A 16,464-nucleotide genomic window follows, 5' to 3' on the forward strand; every position below is an offset into this window, starting at 1 on the left:
GGCATTGTGTGTATGTGATTTACTTATTCATTGTTTCATTTCAACCACTGTCATTCAATGCTAGGCATATTCCTAGGCCCTGAAGCTATAAAGATGAATATGACACGAGTGAGAAACTTATTGTTTAGTGGAACTTAGCCTTTAGTGGAATATTTACAAACATGTAAACACATGATGATGATTTCATGTGATAGGTAATGTAAAAGAAGTTCACCCTAGGAGCTATGGAGACATCAAGGAAGCACAGGCATTTCATCTGCTTGGGATGGAAAATGGTAGCTCCATAAACAAAAGCTCTATAAGAGGTTAACTCCTAAGATGTCTTTTCGTTGCCGAAAATTTCAACTTGTGCAACGTAAGTGACAGGAAAGAAAACGGATATTGGCTACAGCGTGGAGTTTAGGAGTGCTGGCTTAGAAAAGTAGGTAAGACACAGATTAAGAAAGGTCATATGCTCAAGCCAGGAGCTGGAGGCTTTTCTTTGTTGTGCTTTAAAATTTTGTAGGGCATGTATTATATGTATTTTATATTTGCATTTTCTAACTGTTCGTGCAATGCATTTTCTGATGTCTTGAATCCAGTGCATATCATTGGTGAGAACTAATGGAGTCTTTCTCTGACCATACTTCATTGTAGCTGCTTGGTGAATGACACATGAAAAAATTCAAAGCTGGGTCCATGTGGCACATAGGAGGCTCTGGTGACCTGAATTTGGAAAGGCCTTGACCTAAGACAGTAAAAACCCTTTCAGAGAGATTGCTGCAAGAAAGCTGTGAAATGTCACTCCATCCTGACTCTCTGCTTCACTGCTGCCCGGCTATTCCCCACATGGCTTTCTTTGGTGGTTAGCTTTAAAGAGAGCATGCAGGCCCAATAGACAAAGTGGAAACTTGCAGTGTGTGACTGAAATGAATCATTGGAGCTTTAGACTGAAGATGTCGCAGCTTTTATTTTTAGAATATGCACAACATATGTCTTAGTTTTTTGGCTGCTAAAACAAATACCATAAATGGCTTAACAAAAGGAATTTATTGGCTCCCAGTTTCAGAGACTAGAAGGCTTGCTTATTCCCATGGTTGGTGTCTTCTGGCTGGCTGGCAGTCTTTGAAGTTCTTTGGCTTTTCTGTCATACACCAATGCACATGACAATGTCTTCTCTATTCTCTTTCAGGTCCAGTGACTTCCAGCTTCTGACTGCTTCCTGTGGCTTCCTTCCTCTCTGTCCAATTTCCTTTGCATCTAAGAACATCAGCAATATTGGGTTAAGGCCTAACCCTCATCCAGTTTGGACACCATTTCAGTTTCCTTGGCTGCTCAAGTAAATACCATAAAATAGCCTGCTTAAATAGTGGGGATTCATTAGCTCACGGTTTTTAGACAAAGCAAAAGTCCAAATCACGGTGTAATCAAGGTCATGTTTCCTTCCTGAAAACTGGGGCTCTGGGGTTGGCTGCTCGTTGATCCTTCATCCTCTGCCACATGGCAATGCATATGGCGGCCTCTTCTGGCCTCTCCCTTCTCTTCAGTTTAGGTTCTTCAGCTTCTTGCATCCTGTGGCTTTCTCCCTATATATCTGGATTTCATTCTGCTTATACAGGACTCTGGTAACATTAAGACCCATCTTGATTGAATTGGGCCACACCTTAACCGAAGTAACTGCATCAAAATATCCTACTTACAATGGCCTCACACCCACAGGAATGGATTAAGTTTAAGAACATGTTTTTCTTAAGTTTCATTCTTTAAGGTTCATTCTTTTACTTAAGTTAAGAACATGGGTACATAGCTGCAGACCACCGCAGGCACAACTTGACTAATGATAACTTCAAATGCCTTATTTACAAATTGTTCACATCTGCAGGACCAGGAGTTGGGAACTGAACATGCCTTTTGTGGGGGACATGATTCAATCCCCAATGGCATAGAAAGGTAAATAAATTTCCCCATCACAGATACTGTGCTGGGCTCCATATTCAGGGAGGAGCCGCCCAGTGTCGCTTGGCCTCTGCCTCTTCCCCTGAGCATTTGTGTGAGTCCTCCAGTTTGCAAAGCCCTCTGGGACTTAGATGGGAGAATGGAGGAGGTGACATCTGCTTGAATGTGGTTCTAACTTGATGCCATTTACTTACTTTTGATAAGTAGAGGAGTCTAATGAGCACTTTCCCAAACTGTGATTCTTTTGTTCCTTGGTGATTGATAATGATATAGTGAATTAGAGGGAAACATTAAAATTAAAACTTAATAGAGTGACTAGAGCACCAACAGTAGTCAGAGAATGTGGATTTGAGTATCAGCTCTTCTGCTTTTTTGTTGGGAGATTATTTAATCTGTAAATTTTAGTTTTCTCATCTGTAAAATAATTCCTGTCTCATGCAGTTGGCATGAGAAGATTTGTGAACTATGAAGCACTGTACAGTTTGATGTATTCCTGTTAATGAATTGACAAGAGCACAAGTATTTTCATCACATTCTGGGTTTTAAGTGTAATATTTGGGTACAAGTAAATATAGTGAGTCCCTATTCATAAGAAAAATATTTCTCAAGCTCATCCCACATTCCTCTGTTTGTATCCATGGTCCAGAGTTGTCCAAATCATAGAATAAAACTGTTAGTGACCCACAGTAATCTCACCCTGGCAGACAAATGCTGTGGGAATTTGTCATTCCCTCTGGCATGAGTCTCTGCATCTTGAAATGGGGAATAACAATGAGAACTACCTCAGAGGGTTAGTTTCAAGATTAAATGAGTTAATTTTCGCAAAGTACCTAGTATAATATGTGGAGCATGTGGAACCAGTTTTTATTATCATTATTACAGCCCCACAATCTGCTGGTTCTTGTAAGGACTATTTAATTTCATTCTGGGTGCAGTGGAGAACCACTGCAGGATTTCAAGCAGTTTTTTTTTTTTTTTTTTATCTTGAATAGCACCCTTGCTTTGCTTTTCTTATATAGATCCTATATCTCATTTTCTGTAGATATAATGTGATATTTTAAATCTAGTATAAAAACCAACTTTCACAAAGATTCTTATATTAAGTAATGAATGGAAACTGCCAATTTAAAAGAATCCTATGGGGAATTTTTAGAAGACATTCACAAATATTTTTGATGAATGACCCTTCACTAAATTATTTGAACATGTTTAGCTTTTTATTCCATAAGTGATCCATGTTTAATATAGGGAAAGTAGAAAAATTAGCAAAGAGAAAGAAATAAAATCTCCATTATCTCACCACCCAGGGACAACTGTTATTAATATTTCCGTATATGATATATTTTATTTTTATTCAAATTTTCAAAATTGCACTTACTGGAATTGGGGATATATCTTTAGCATTTAAATCTGAGATGATAAAAGGCCTGTCATAAGAACTTTACATCAAATTCAAAAGAAATACAATTTAAATTTTGAAATCTTAATCTAATCCTCTTGTAGCCCCATTTAAATGTATAATTCAGATGAAAAGTGTAGGAAATCATTTGTAGATTGCTTTCCATAACTGGCAAAACCAATTTTTCTTTTTATTTTAGCTTCTTTTCACCATAAGCAATAAATCACAAATTGTCACCTCTGTATGTAGTGCTTTTGAGCTAAATTATCCTGAAAATGTCCAAAGGGAGAGCCATTCAAAGAATGATTTAAAAGAGACTATATCTGAGTCAAAAGCATTTCATAAAACGATTTGCAGGACATGTCTTTTGTGAATTCTTAGATGTCACTCTGAATATATTTTGTTTCCATCTTCTTTGTCCTTATCCCTGCACTCATAGAAATCGCTGGTAATTAGTATTGACATGGTTGTCCTCATAACTTACAATTTACTCTTTGCATGATACCCTAAGCATTGGAAGCAAGTGGGCTAGAACATTACAATGCAATGTTAAGAGAAATGCGTTGCGGGAAGCATGGATCTGCTACCTGTTCAAGGGCAGCCACAGATGGTTTTGTACTTGCCTTAATTTGTGGATACATGAACAGGCCATGAAAATCACAAAGCTATGCTGTCCAGATAATTTAAAGTTGCTATTCTCTTATTTTAAACTGTAAATACTAGTTGAGAGTTGTGCCGGTTTGAATGTATTATGTCCCCGAGAAAAAGCCGTATTCTTTGATGCAATCTTGTGGGGCAGACATTTTAGTGCTGATTAGATTGGAATCCTTTGAGTGTTTCTGTGGAAATGTGCCCAACCCAATTGAGGGTGATGACTCTGACTGGATAATTTCCATGGAGGTGTTACCCCACCCATTCAGGTTGGGTCTAAATTAAATCACCAGAGCCATATAAATGAGCTGACAAACAGAAGGTACTCAGCGTAGCTGTGAGTGACATGCTGAAGAGGAGCAAGCTAGTACAGCCAAGAGGGACACTTTGAAGAAAGCACAGGAGCTACAGATGAGAGAGAGTTTGAAGACAGCCGTTGAAAGCAGACTCGTGGTCCAGAGAAGCTAAGAGAGGGCAAATACCCCAAGTGCAACTAAGAATGACATTTTTGAGGAACTGCAGCCTAGAGAGGAATGTCCTGGGAGAAAGCCATTTTGAAACCAGAACTTTGGAGCAGATGCCAGCCACATGCCTTCCCAGTCAACAGAGGTTTTCCAGACACCATTGGCCATTCTCCAGTGAAGGTACCCGACTGCTGATGTGTTACCTTGGACACTTTATGGCCCTAAGGCTGTAACTGTGTAACCATATAAACCCCTTTTAGAAAAGCCAATCCATCTCTGGTGTTTTGCATTCCAGCAGCATTAGCAAACTAGAACAAGAGTAAATCCAACTTGCTTTAATAAAAGCAGCCTGATACAAACAAATTATTAGTACATCAGCATAAGAAAGGGATCATTGTATTTAGAGCTAGACTCTACTGTGAAATGTTAGAGAGGAGAAGGTGGAATGCAACTAATTCCTTCAGAAGGAATGGCCATTTATATCTTTGTGTACATTTATTCAATTGAACTTAATCCCCAGAAGTAATAAGGTAGGGTTACTTTTCTCCCATTTATCCTTTGTATATTGCCAAAGGATCAGAGGGTTGTGAACATTAACACCTGTCATCCCAGTTCCTCTATCATTAAAGGATGACAGAGGATGACACATTAAAACTCTCCTCGGTTAAATGGGCAGCAGCAGTGTACTGGCTTGCTCAGCTTGTCACCAGAGCCAGATATCCAGGAAGGCTGCCCAGCAGTCAATAATCTTTCTTCACATCCTTCTAATGCTGGTTTGATTCTATTAATAGTTATGATGTGGGGTGGCCATGAGTTTTCCTGAAGGGAACAAATTATATGTTTCTTCTGCTTTTAGAACTCTAAACATATAATACAATACAATACAACACAAGATAAGACAAGACAAGACAATACAATATGGTATGATATACAATAAATATACTGTAATATACATAAAATATGTATGTACATTAATAGAAGTTTATATGTGTATCTCTCTGTTTCTATCTTTAACTATTTGCCTACCAGGGGTATTCCTGGAATAAAGATCTTCTCTTAGAAAGAGCTCTTCTCTGTCGGGACAGCACCTCCTATGTAAATAAAATGCTAATTATGTAAGAAGTGTGGTCTGATCTAGGGCAGAGGACAAATGGAAAAGACAGTTCAGATCCCAGAATATCTAGGCATAATAGTACTCAGTAGATATTGGTGGAATGCATGACTGCATCAAAAATTAAACTGAATAGAAGAGATACATATAAGGGAGAAATGGGAAGAAATAACTCCGGTGTTTTTACAATTATTGATAGGTTGGTGATGCAATTATTATATCAACTTAAACAAGGGATTATAACATGCTCTACTACAGGAGCTTGGAGGTCGAGCCACTCTGTCAGCCTGGGGGAATGAAGGAGGACTCAGTCAGGAGGTGACATTAGAGACTGATCTTGAGCATGTCAGGGGATAAAGGGGGACACGTGTGTAAAGCACTGAGGCCATAAGCAGAATGGGAAGTGAGGTGACAGGAGCTCAGGGTTTATGGTCGAGATTGATCAAAGATGGAATGGAGCCAGAACTGTGCTTCCACACAAAGGGGTTTTGTTTGAATCCTTTTGCAAGTTATCGTTATTGTTGTTATCATTGTTGTTATTTACTTTTTGTTTAGTTGGATGAAGCTGATTGAATCTTAAAGACTCTTCATCGGATGGCACTGGCTGAGAGAAATCCCCTCAAGCAGCTGTTAGCACATAATAATCAACCCTGCTATCTACTCCATTATCCTATAACTCTAGTTGACAATAAGATGATTGCATTTTCCTTTTTTATGCATCACTATACATAGTTTTCATTGCAGTTACATGGTTATCTCTCATTCATCTATAAACCTTAAGAATCTGTCTCATTTGATATATGAATAACACCTTTTACTACAATTATTACAACCACCATTATTACTACAATATCTGCTACTACTACAATGACTACTACAACAATTATTACTACTACAACTACAACTACTGCTACTGCTATTACAACCACCACTACTGCTACCACAACTACAACTATTACTACTACTACAGCTACTACTTTAACTACAACTACTACTATAATCACTACTATTACTACTACTACCTTAGTTGCTTTAAACCACTTTCTAGAAATAAATGTCATGACTCTGAAGGCATCTTTGCAAAATTACTACAGCCATGTGATTACCATATCTCTAGAACTACCTATGCAAGGAAATTCAGCAAACAAAAATGCTGGATCTATGCATAATCTCCTGGTACTGACCACGTATCTTACATTCTGAACTTAGAAGGAAACAGGTGGGAAGCTCTACCCCAAAAGTGCTCTTTTAGATTGATTTGTTTGGGGGTGGGTGAATAAACAGATATTTTTGTTGCTTCAGGTAAAACTCCTTGGATGGCAACACAGTAAAGGATCTACTTCTAAGCTGTTAAAATCCTTTAATATTAGCATCTCCCTGGAATAAAACTGATTAAACTGATTTATCTTTCATCTGTTTAGAGCTTGAAATGTACTCCTTTTGGGGTGTATTTTCTCCTCCCCATCTTCATTCCTTTTTTTCAGAAAAATAGAGAAATTTTCTAAGTTTGAGATTATACCAAACATGGTATTTTGAACTAAGGGACTTACAAAGTACAAAAGACAGAGGACATGAGCCAGAGGTGTCCCACCTGGACTACAATTTTGCTCCCTGCAAGTGGTCTTAAAAGTACAGGGTCCAAATAAGGAAGCTCTCCTATAGTGGTGTGCACACCTTCATAAGGAACAATTAGAGGTTTTCATGTTGAATTGCATCTTTGAATCAAATTAATTTTAACATGAATTACCTTGACTTGATAGCATCTTCACTATCAATCTTCTTAAATAATCCGTTCCTAAATTGAATTTTCAATCCAGGGTTTCCACATTTGGAACACTGAGTCATTTCAGCCACTGCAATTGCTTGATTATGCCATCTACTATCTAACTCATCAGTGTTCCAGTTTGCTAATGCTGCTGGAATGCAAAACACCAGAAATGGATTGGCTTTTATAAAGGGGGTTTATTTGGTTACAAAGTTACAGTCTTAAGGCCATAAGGTGTTCAAGGTAAGTCATCAACAATTGGTACTTCACTGGAGGATGGCCAACGGTGTCCAGAAAACCTCTGTTAGATGGGAAGGCACATGGTTGGTGTCTGTTCCAAAGTTCTGGTTTCAAAATGGCTTTCTCCCAGGACATTCCTCTCTAGGCTGCAGTTCCTCAAAAATGTCACTTTTAGTTGCTCTTGGGGTGTTTGTCCTCTCTTAGCTTCTCCGGAGCAAGAGTTTGCTTTCAACAGCCATCTTCAAACTGTCTCTCATCTGCAGCTACTCTTTCAGCTTCTGTGCATTCTTCAAAGTGTCTCTCTTGGTTGTAGCAAGCTTGCTCCTTCTGTCTGAGCTTATACAGTGCTCCAGTAATTTAATTCAAACCCACCCTGAATGGGCGGGGCAACACCTCCATGGAAATTATCCAGCCAAAGTCATCACCCACAGTTGGGTGGGGCACATCTCCATGAAAACACTCAAAGAATTACAATCTAATCAACACTGATATGTCTACTCACACAAGATTACATCAAAGATAACGGTGTTTTGGGGGACATAATAGATTCAGACCAGCACAATCAGCGTGATTGTTTCCCTACCCCTACTCCCGTTACATAGCCCTCCTGTCTTATGTCCCAGACCTTCAAAATGATCTTCAACTCCATCCAACCTTCCTCTCAAGAGCCATTGGGTTTTATCATTCTTTGCCACTAACTGACTCTTTTTTAACTCTTCCCTTCATCAGATGGCCTGGTATAGGAAGTTCATAAATTCCACCCCTAAGATGAACTACTCCAGATAACAGTCCTGTTCAGCTCTAGTAATATTGAAAAATAAGCAATTATGGGATCATTTAACCCTGAGTCTCCAAAGGCAAATGATTGTATTTAATTGGACATCAAGAGCATTCTGGAACATGTTTCCTAATGATTAATATATATTCTTGGAATAGGAAGTTTAAATCATTGGTTTACTAAAATCTTGACTTTTAGAGAAAAAAATTTTGTTACATTCAAGGCTTCTAGCTGAGTACATCCTTTCTGAAAACCCAGCCTCTCAGAAAACAAACACGGATATTCTCTTCTGATTTTAGATAATACCAGAGGGATAAATTTTTAACTATGTACCACATATAACAAAATGTCTTTTCCTAGATATTCGTCTTGCTTCACAGTAAGGTATGCATGCTGTTCCAGTTTGTTAATGCTGCCGGAATGCAAAACACCAGAAACGGATTGGCTTTTATAAAAGGGGGTTTATTTGGTTACACAGTTACAGACTTAAGGCATTAAGTGTCCAAAGTAACACATCAGCTGTTGGGTACCTTCACTGGAGGATGGCCAATGGTGTCCGGAAAACCTCTGTTAGCTGGGAAGGCACATGGCTGGTGTCTGCTCCAGAGTCCTGGTTTCAAAAATGGCTTTCTCCCAGGATGTTCCTCCTTAGGTTTTCCCTCCCCAAAAATGTCACTCTTAATTGCTCTTGGGGTGTTGTACTCTCTTAGCTTCTCTGGAGCAAAAGTCTGCTTTCAAAGGCTGTCTCCAAAATGTCTCTGTAAGCTGCAGCTCCTCTGTTAGCTCCTGTGCGTTCTTCCAAGTGTCCCTCTTGGCTGTAGAAAGCTTCCTCCTTCTGTCTGAGCTTATATAGTGCTCCAGTAAGCTAATCAAGGCCCATGCTGAATGGATGGAGCCACACCTCCATGGAAATTATCCAATGAAAGATCTCACCCTCAACTGAGTGATCACATCTCCACAGAAGCATTCAATCAAAAGTCTCCAACCCAATCAACACCAATATGTTTCCTGCCCACACAAAACTGCATCAAAGATAATGGTGTTTGGGGGACATAATACATCCAAACCAGCACACATGCTCACATATAGATGGAGAAATAGTTGTCTATATTCATGTCACATACGAGGATACCTTTAAAGTAGCTTCATCTTTTTTTGTGTGCATTAGGGAGAGCTGCAAGCAGCAGAGTTTCATCATCCATAAATAGAACAGAGCAAATAAGGAGTCTATATGCAGGTGGAGACGTCCATTTACAGGTGGCAGAATTGGAGCTTATGTGGGAGCTGGACCCCAGACCCACGTGCAGAATTTTGGTAGAAATGCTGAGGAAGGCAGCACCACTACAAACAAGTCAAGAGCCTCTTCTTAGGATACAGGAAGATCACTATGACAGGTTCAGAACCACAGGGATAAAATAGTTTTTAAGACCTAAACTTGTCTTTTGAGGATTCACTTCTCAGAGACAGGGCAGGCTGTTTTGTGAGTGTTACCAGAGCAGAACTAAATTTGCTGAAGGAATTGAAACTGAATTCAAGATATTTTCACATCTTGTACAAACTGATATTTCTTCATTTCAAAAGCTTAAAAGTTTGTGCAGGGGCTAAGAATGAATGTAAATTTGAGGAATCTGACTCAATCAGAAGAATTATGGAAGCACAATTTAACTTGGTGACTATGTGAGTTATTTCCTTAGACTTGATAAGTATTGGTTTTTCTCTCCGCATTTATAAATGTGGAATTCCTTACATAAGTTCTTTTGCTATGGTGTCCTGTCAACCCCCTGCTCTAGAGTCCTCTGCCTCTGCTTGCACCAAGCTGAGTTAGAGGTCCCTTCTCTATGTTTCTCTTCTTGTCTTCTTTGATGACCACCTTGTAGCAATTTTGTATGCCATTTGAACACTTTACCAATATGTATTCTTTGAAGCTGGTATATTCATAGGTGTTATGCAAAGGAAAAATTTCATCAAATAAGCCCAGGAATTTTGGGGTTAAACACGTTTCCTTATTGCATGTTGCTTCAGAGACTTTAATGGGCTAATATTGTGAATCTCTAAGAGGGCAATAGAGTATTGACCATTTCTAATTCTTGTTCTCAGGCCATGGGCCACTTTTTGGGAGACAGCATTACTGAAGGATGTTGTTTCCTAGAATCATATGTTAAGAAATGTTCCAAATGTAGGCACTAGTTTTCTTTTATTTCTCTTATTAGTTTGTGTGAGTTTTTTTTTTTTTTTTTTTTTGGCTTTCATAAAAGGGGGTTTATTTGGTTACACAGTTGCAGTCTTAAGGCCATAAAGTGTCCAAGGTAAGTCATCAACAATAGGTTACTTTCACTGGAAGATGGCCAATGGCATCCAGAAAAACTCTATTAGCTGGGAAGTCATGTGACTGGCATCTGCTCCAGAGTTCCGGTTTCAAAATGGCTTTCTCCCAGGATGTTCCTCTCTAGGCTGCAGCTTCTCTCCAAAATGTCACTCTCAGTTGCTCTTGGAGTGTTTGTCCTCTTTTAGCTTCTTCAGAGAAAAAGTCTGCTTTTAAGTGTTGTCTTCAAACTGTCTCTCATCTGCAGCTCCTCTCTCAGCTCCTGTGCATTCTTCAAAGTGTCCCTTTTGGCTGTAGCTCCACTTCAAAACATCATTCACAGCTGCACTGAGTTCCTTCTGTTTGTTAGCTCATTTATATGGCTCCACTGATTGAGGCTCACCTGAATGGGTGGGGCCATGCCTTCATGGAAATGTCTCATCAGATTTATCACCTACAGTTGGGTCAGGCACATTTCCATGCAAACAACCTAATCCAAATGTTCCAACTTAATCTCCACTAATATGTCTGCCCCACAAGATTGCATCAAACAATATGGCTTTTTCTGGGGGACATAATACATTCAAACAAGCACATTCCACCCCCTGGACCCCAGAAAAATGTATTATTTCCAAATACAAAATACATTCATCCCATCACAATATCACAAAACCTTTTTCTCATTTCAGTGACAATAGGTAAGTACAAGATCCCATCAAAATAAATTATAGGTGTGGTCAGTTCTAAGACATACTTTTCCTTTAGCTATGGATCTGTGAACTTAGAACAATTTATGTGCTTCCAATATACAAAGGAGGGACATTCATAGGATAAACATTCCCAATGCCATAAGGAGAAACTGAAAGGAAAACAGGGTTCACAGGACCAAAACAGCTCCTAAAACCTGCAGGACAAACTCCATTAGATTTCAAAGTCTGAGAATCATTTACAGAATGACATTGCATCCTTGAGGCTTGAGAGAGCAGGAGTCTAACCCTTCCTAAGGGCCCTTTGGACAGCCCTTTGCTCTCCAAATGCTGGAGTGAGTTCTCCAACATATCCACCCTCCTCAAATATAGGGCAGCACCTAGATTCCTTTCCATCTTTGGGGCACAAGCTCAACCCCTTCAGAACAGTGTGGTGGCAGCCAGGCTCTCCCTAATTCCCTGGAAATGTGCTCCACCCTCTTTGGGGCTTGGGGTGGCAGAACATTGAAGCAGAACACCCACCCTTGACCTCTGGGGCAAACTCACCCTTTCCATACATGTGGGCCAGTCTGCTATCCTATCCCAAGTCCTCTTGACTCCAGACCTCAAACTCCATGGCTCTGTCCTTGAAGAAATTTTCCTTCAATTTTTTCCTTTTCTGTCTCCTCCAGTCCAGACCAGCAATGGCTCTGTCAATAAAGATCTTGCAAAAATTCTGTTGGCTTTGCATGAAGCACACAGGGGTCAAAGATGTCAGACAATAGGACTTTCCATAAATCTTTTCTGGATAAATCCATCTCGTCTTGGCTACTACTGAAATGGCAGCTGGGTTCCATGTTTAGTTAAATACTCATGTTGGGCTTCTGGGGATCCACCCCCTGGAAGCCTGGAATTTGCCAAACCATCAGTATCTGGTTTCTTTGAATCCAAGAGTTAGTTCTAAGTTTATCTCTCTCTGCTCACATTTTACTATAAGCTTCAAGGAGAAGCCAGGGTGTATCCTCCACATGTAGTCTGGAGATCTCCTCAGCTAAGTATTCCAAGTTGTCACTTTCAAATTTTTCCTTCCATCTGTCACCAGGAGTCAATTTTTCCAAATTCTCTGTCACTTTAAAACAAGGATCACCTTTCTTCCAGTTCACAACACCACATTCATCATTTCTGATCAAGTCCTTGTCAGAAGTATCTTTGGAATACATATTTCCATAAACACTCTCTTCAAAGCAGTTTAGGCCTTTTCTATCAAGCTCCTCACAATCCTTCCAGAATATTCCCCTTATTCATTTAAAAAGCCATTCCAACATGTTTGGTATTTGCAAACTCAGCAGCAAAAGCACCCCACTTCTCTGGTACCAAAATCTGTTCTAGTTTGCTAATGCTGCTGGAATGCAAAACACCAGAGATGGATTGGCTTTCATAAAAGGGAGCTTATTTGGTTACACAGTTACAGTCTTAAGGCCATAAAGTGTCCAAGGCAAGTCATCAACAATAAGATACTTTCACTGGAAGATGGCCAATGGCATCCAGAAAAACTCTGTTAGATGGGAAGTCATGTGGCTGGCATCTGCTCCAGAATTCTGGTTTCAAAATGGCTTTCTCCCAGGATGTTCCTCTCTAGGCTGCAGCTTCTCTCCAAAATGTCACTCTTAGTTGCTCTTAGGATATCTGTCCTCTTTTAGCTTCTTCAGAGCAAAAGTCTCCTTTCAACAGCCATCTTCAAACTGTCTCTTATCTGCAGCTCCTCTCAGCTCCTGTGCATTCTTCAAAGTGTCCCTCTTGGCTGTAGCTCCTCTTCAAAATATCACTCACAGCTGCACTCTGTGTGAGTTTTTTTGAAGGCAGAGATTCCATCTTATTCATTGATGCTTTTCCCAGACCATGCACAGTACTTAAATATGACTCATATTTGACTGAATTATTGAAAAATAAATTTCTCTGAAATGAAAAAGCCTACCTGAGAGGATTTTGGGGCACCAAAAATACTGACACCCTGTATTAGTTTTCTAGGGCTGCCATAACAGGTACCACAAACTTGGTGGCTTAAACCAATAGGAATTTACTGTCTTAGAGTCCTGGAGGCTGGTAGTCTGAAATCAAGGTGTTGACAAGGCCATACTCTCTCTGAAACCTGTAGGAGAGAATCCTTCTTTTCCTCTTCTAGCTTCTGGCATTTGCCAGCCATCTTTGCTGTTGCTTAGTGTTTCAGTTTGCTAAAGCTGCCAGAATGCAACATACCAGAAGTGGACTGGCTTTGTCAATGGGGATTTATTAGATTCCAATTTTCAGTTGTAAGGTCATGAAAATGTTCCAACTAAGGCATCAGGAGGTAGATACCTTCTCCGAGGAAAGGCTCATGGTATCTGGGATTCTTCTGTCACATGGGAAGGCACATGGCTGGATCTACTGATCCTCCTCACCTGGGTTTAGCTTCTGGTTCAGTGTCTTTCTCCAAAATGTTTCTGGGCTTCTGTCTCATCTTCTCTCTTAGCTCCTCCTGGGGGCAAACCCTGAATTACAGTTCTTTGCTTCTCTCCAAAATGTCTCTGCCTTTTATCTTCTCAAAGAGGACTCCAGCAAGGGATTAAAACCCGTCTCTCATGGGCAGGGTCACATCTCCATGGAAACAACCTAATCAAAAGGTCCCACTCACAGTAGGTCTACCCCCACAAGATTGGATTAAAATAACTTTTAATTAAAAGGCTTTTCTGGGGTATATAACAGATCTAAACCAGCACACTTGGCTTGTGGCTGCAGCACTTCAATCTCTGTCTTAGTGATCACATAGCATTCTTCTTTGTTTGTTTCTTCTCCTCTTCCCAAAATGACACCAGTCATATGGGATTAGAAGCCTGTCCTCTTCCAGTCTGACTCATCTTTTTTTCTTCCCCCTTCATTTGATTTATTTTCTTAATTCAGTTTTATTGAGATATATTCACGAATCATACAATCATCCGTGGTGTACAATCAACTGTTTGCAGTACCATCATATAGTTGTGCATTCATCACCCCAATCTATTTTTTGAACATTTTCCTTATACCAGAAAAAAGTAAAAATAAGAATAAAAAATAAAAGTAAAAAGGGAACCCAAATTATCCCTCTCCCTCCTATCCTATTTTTTCATTTACTTTTTGCCCCCATTTTTCTACTCATCCATCCATACACTGGATAAAGGGAGTGTGATCCACAAAGCTGTCACAATCACACTGTTATCCCTTGTAAGCTACATTGTTATACAATCGTCTTCAAGAGTCAAGGCTATTGGGTTAAGAGTTTGGTAGTTTCAGGTATTTACTTCTAGCTATTCCAATACATTAAAACCTAAAAAGGGTTATCTATGTAGTGCATAAGAGTGCACACCAGAGTGACCTCTTGACTCCATTTGAAATCTCTCAGCCACTGAAACTTTATTTCATTTCATTTTGCTTCCTCCTTTTGGTCAAGAAGATTTTCTGAATCCCACGATGCCAGGTCTACATTCATCCCTGGGAGTCATATACTGCTTTGCCAGGGAGATTTACACCCCTGGGAGTCAGATCCCATGTAACAGGGAAGGCAGTGAGTTCACCTGCCAATTTGGGTTAGCTAGAGAGAGAGAGAGCCACATCTGAGCAACAAAGAGGTACTCAGGGGGAGACCCTGGAGCACAATCATAAGCAGGTTTAGCCTCTCCTTTGCAGTGACGTGTTTCATAAGGGCAAGTCCCATGATAGAGGACTTGGCACATCAAACCTTCAGTCCTCAATGTTTGTGAGAACATCAGCAACAACCAAGGTGAGGAAGCCCAACACTTCCGCATTTTCTCCTGGCTCCTCCTGGGGGCCCTGCGTATATATTTCTATTCTCTGCAGTTTGACTCATCTTAATTTAATTAATTCCATTCTGCAATGACTTTATTTTCAAATAAGTCCACATTCTGAGGTACCGAGGAATAGTATTTCAGTTCATCTTTTTTGGGAACACAGTTCAGCCCATCACACATTCTAATTTTAAGAATACATATTTATTTATTTATCAGGAATAATTAACTTCACTTCTCAATATGGACTCAATAAACATTCATTGAATGCCTCATATATTTCATGTATACAGATCAGCCCTGACCTTTAAAGATGAATAAGACAAAGCATCTATGAAAGATAGCTTCAGAGGAGATTTTATCACATTTTCAAATCAATAATCTTTTGCCAAAAATTTCTAACTTCTTATTTGGTTAGACATTTAAAAAATTTACTGGTCTTTAATACTGTAACTTTCATGAAGAGTAAGAACATGGTAAATATATTAGTTCTATTGTTAAACATTGTTATAACATTTTTATCTCACTGAGAAGTCAATTAAGAACGTGAGAATTTTTCTGCATTTACTGGTCTGCTGATTCCACAGAAAGGAAGTATCTATGCTCCAAAACATATGAGCTTCTTGTAGAATACAATTATAAATTTTTTTCAACACCTGTCCTCAATTATTGAAAGATTAAGTGTAGACAGGAATGGTGTTCAATTTGAAGCAGAGTAAAAGATGATTTTGCCTCAGTTTGATATGTCTTAAACATGCCTTGATAACTTGGTTGCACCTAACTAAGATGAATTGAATTCATGCCCTTCTTCAAGAGAAAATTGGAAGGAATTCAGTTTACTTTATAAAGATGACATTATATATATATATATATACACATATATATGTATATATGTATATATATATATATTCAAGAAATATATATGGCAGGATTAATATCAGATACTGTATTGGGCAGAAATATAAACAGTTTAAAAAAGACATAACCACCAAAGGCCTCATATTGTACCGGAAGAAACCAACAAACAAAACAAGATGACCATGCTTATAGTACAAATCAATAAAAAAGGAATGGGAAGAATCTGGTGGAAGTACAAAGGAGGCCTAATTAAGTTTTTGTAAGGAAGAGGCGATACGTCATAGAATTGTTAACATTTGAGTTCATAAATAACAGATTTTCCTGAAACAGAAAGAAAAGGAAGGACATTCAAATTGAGGGGATAGAATGTGGCCAGAGGCTGGGTTGCATGCCACACTACAAGACTGAAAAGACCTGCTGGAAGCCAATTGTGAAACCCCTGTGCAGGCATGATAGC

The sequence above is a fragment of the Choloepus didactylus genome, chromosome 7 (genome assembly GCF_015220235.1).
Source record: "Choloepus didactylus isolate mChoDid1 chromosome 7, mChoDid1.pri, whole genome shotgun sequence".
Classification (NCBI taxonomy): Eukaryota; Metazoa; Chordata; class Mammalia; order Pilosa; family Megalonychidae; genus Choloepus; species Choloepus didactylus.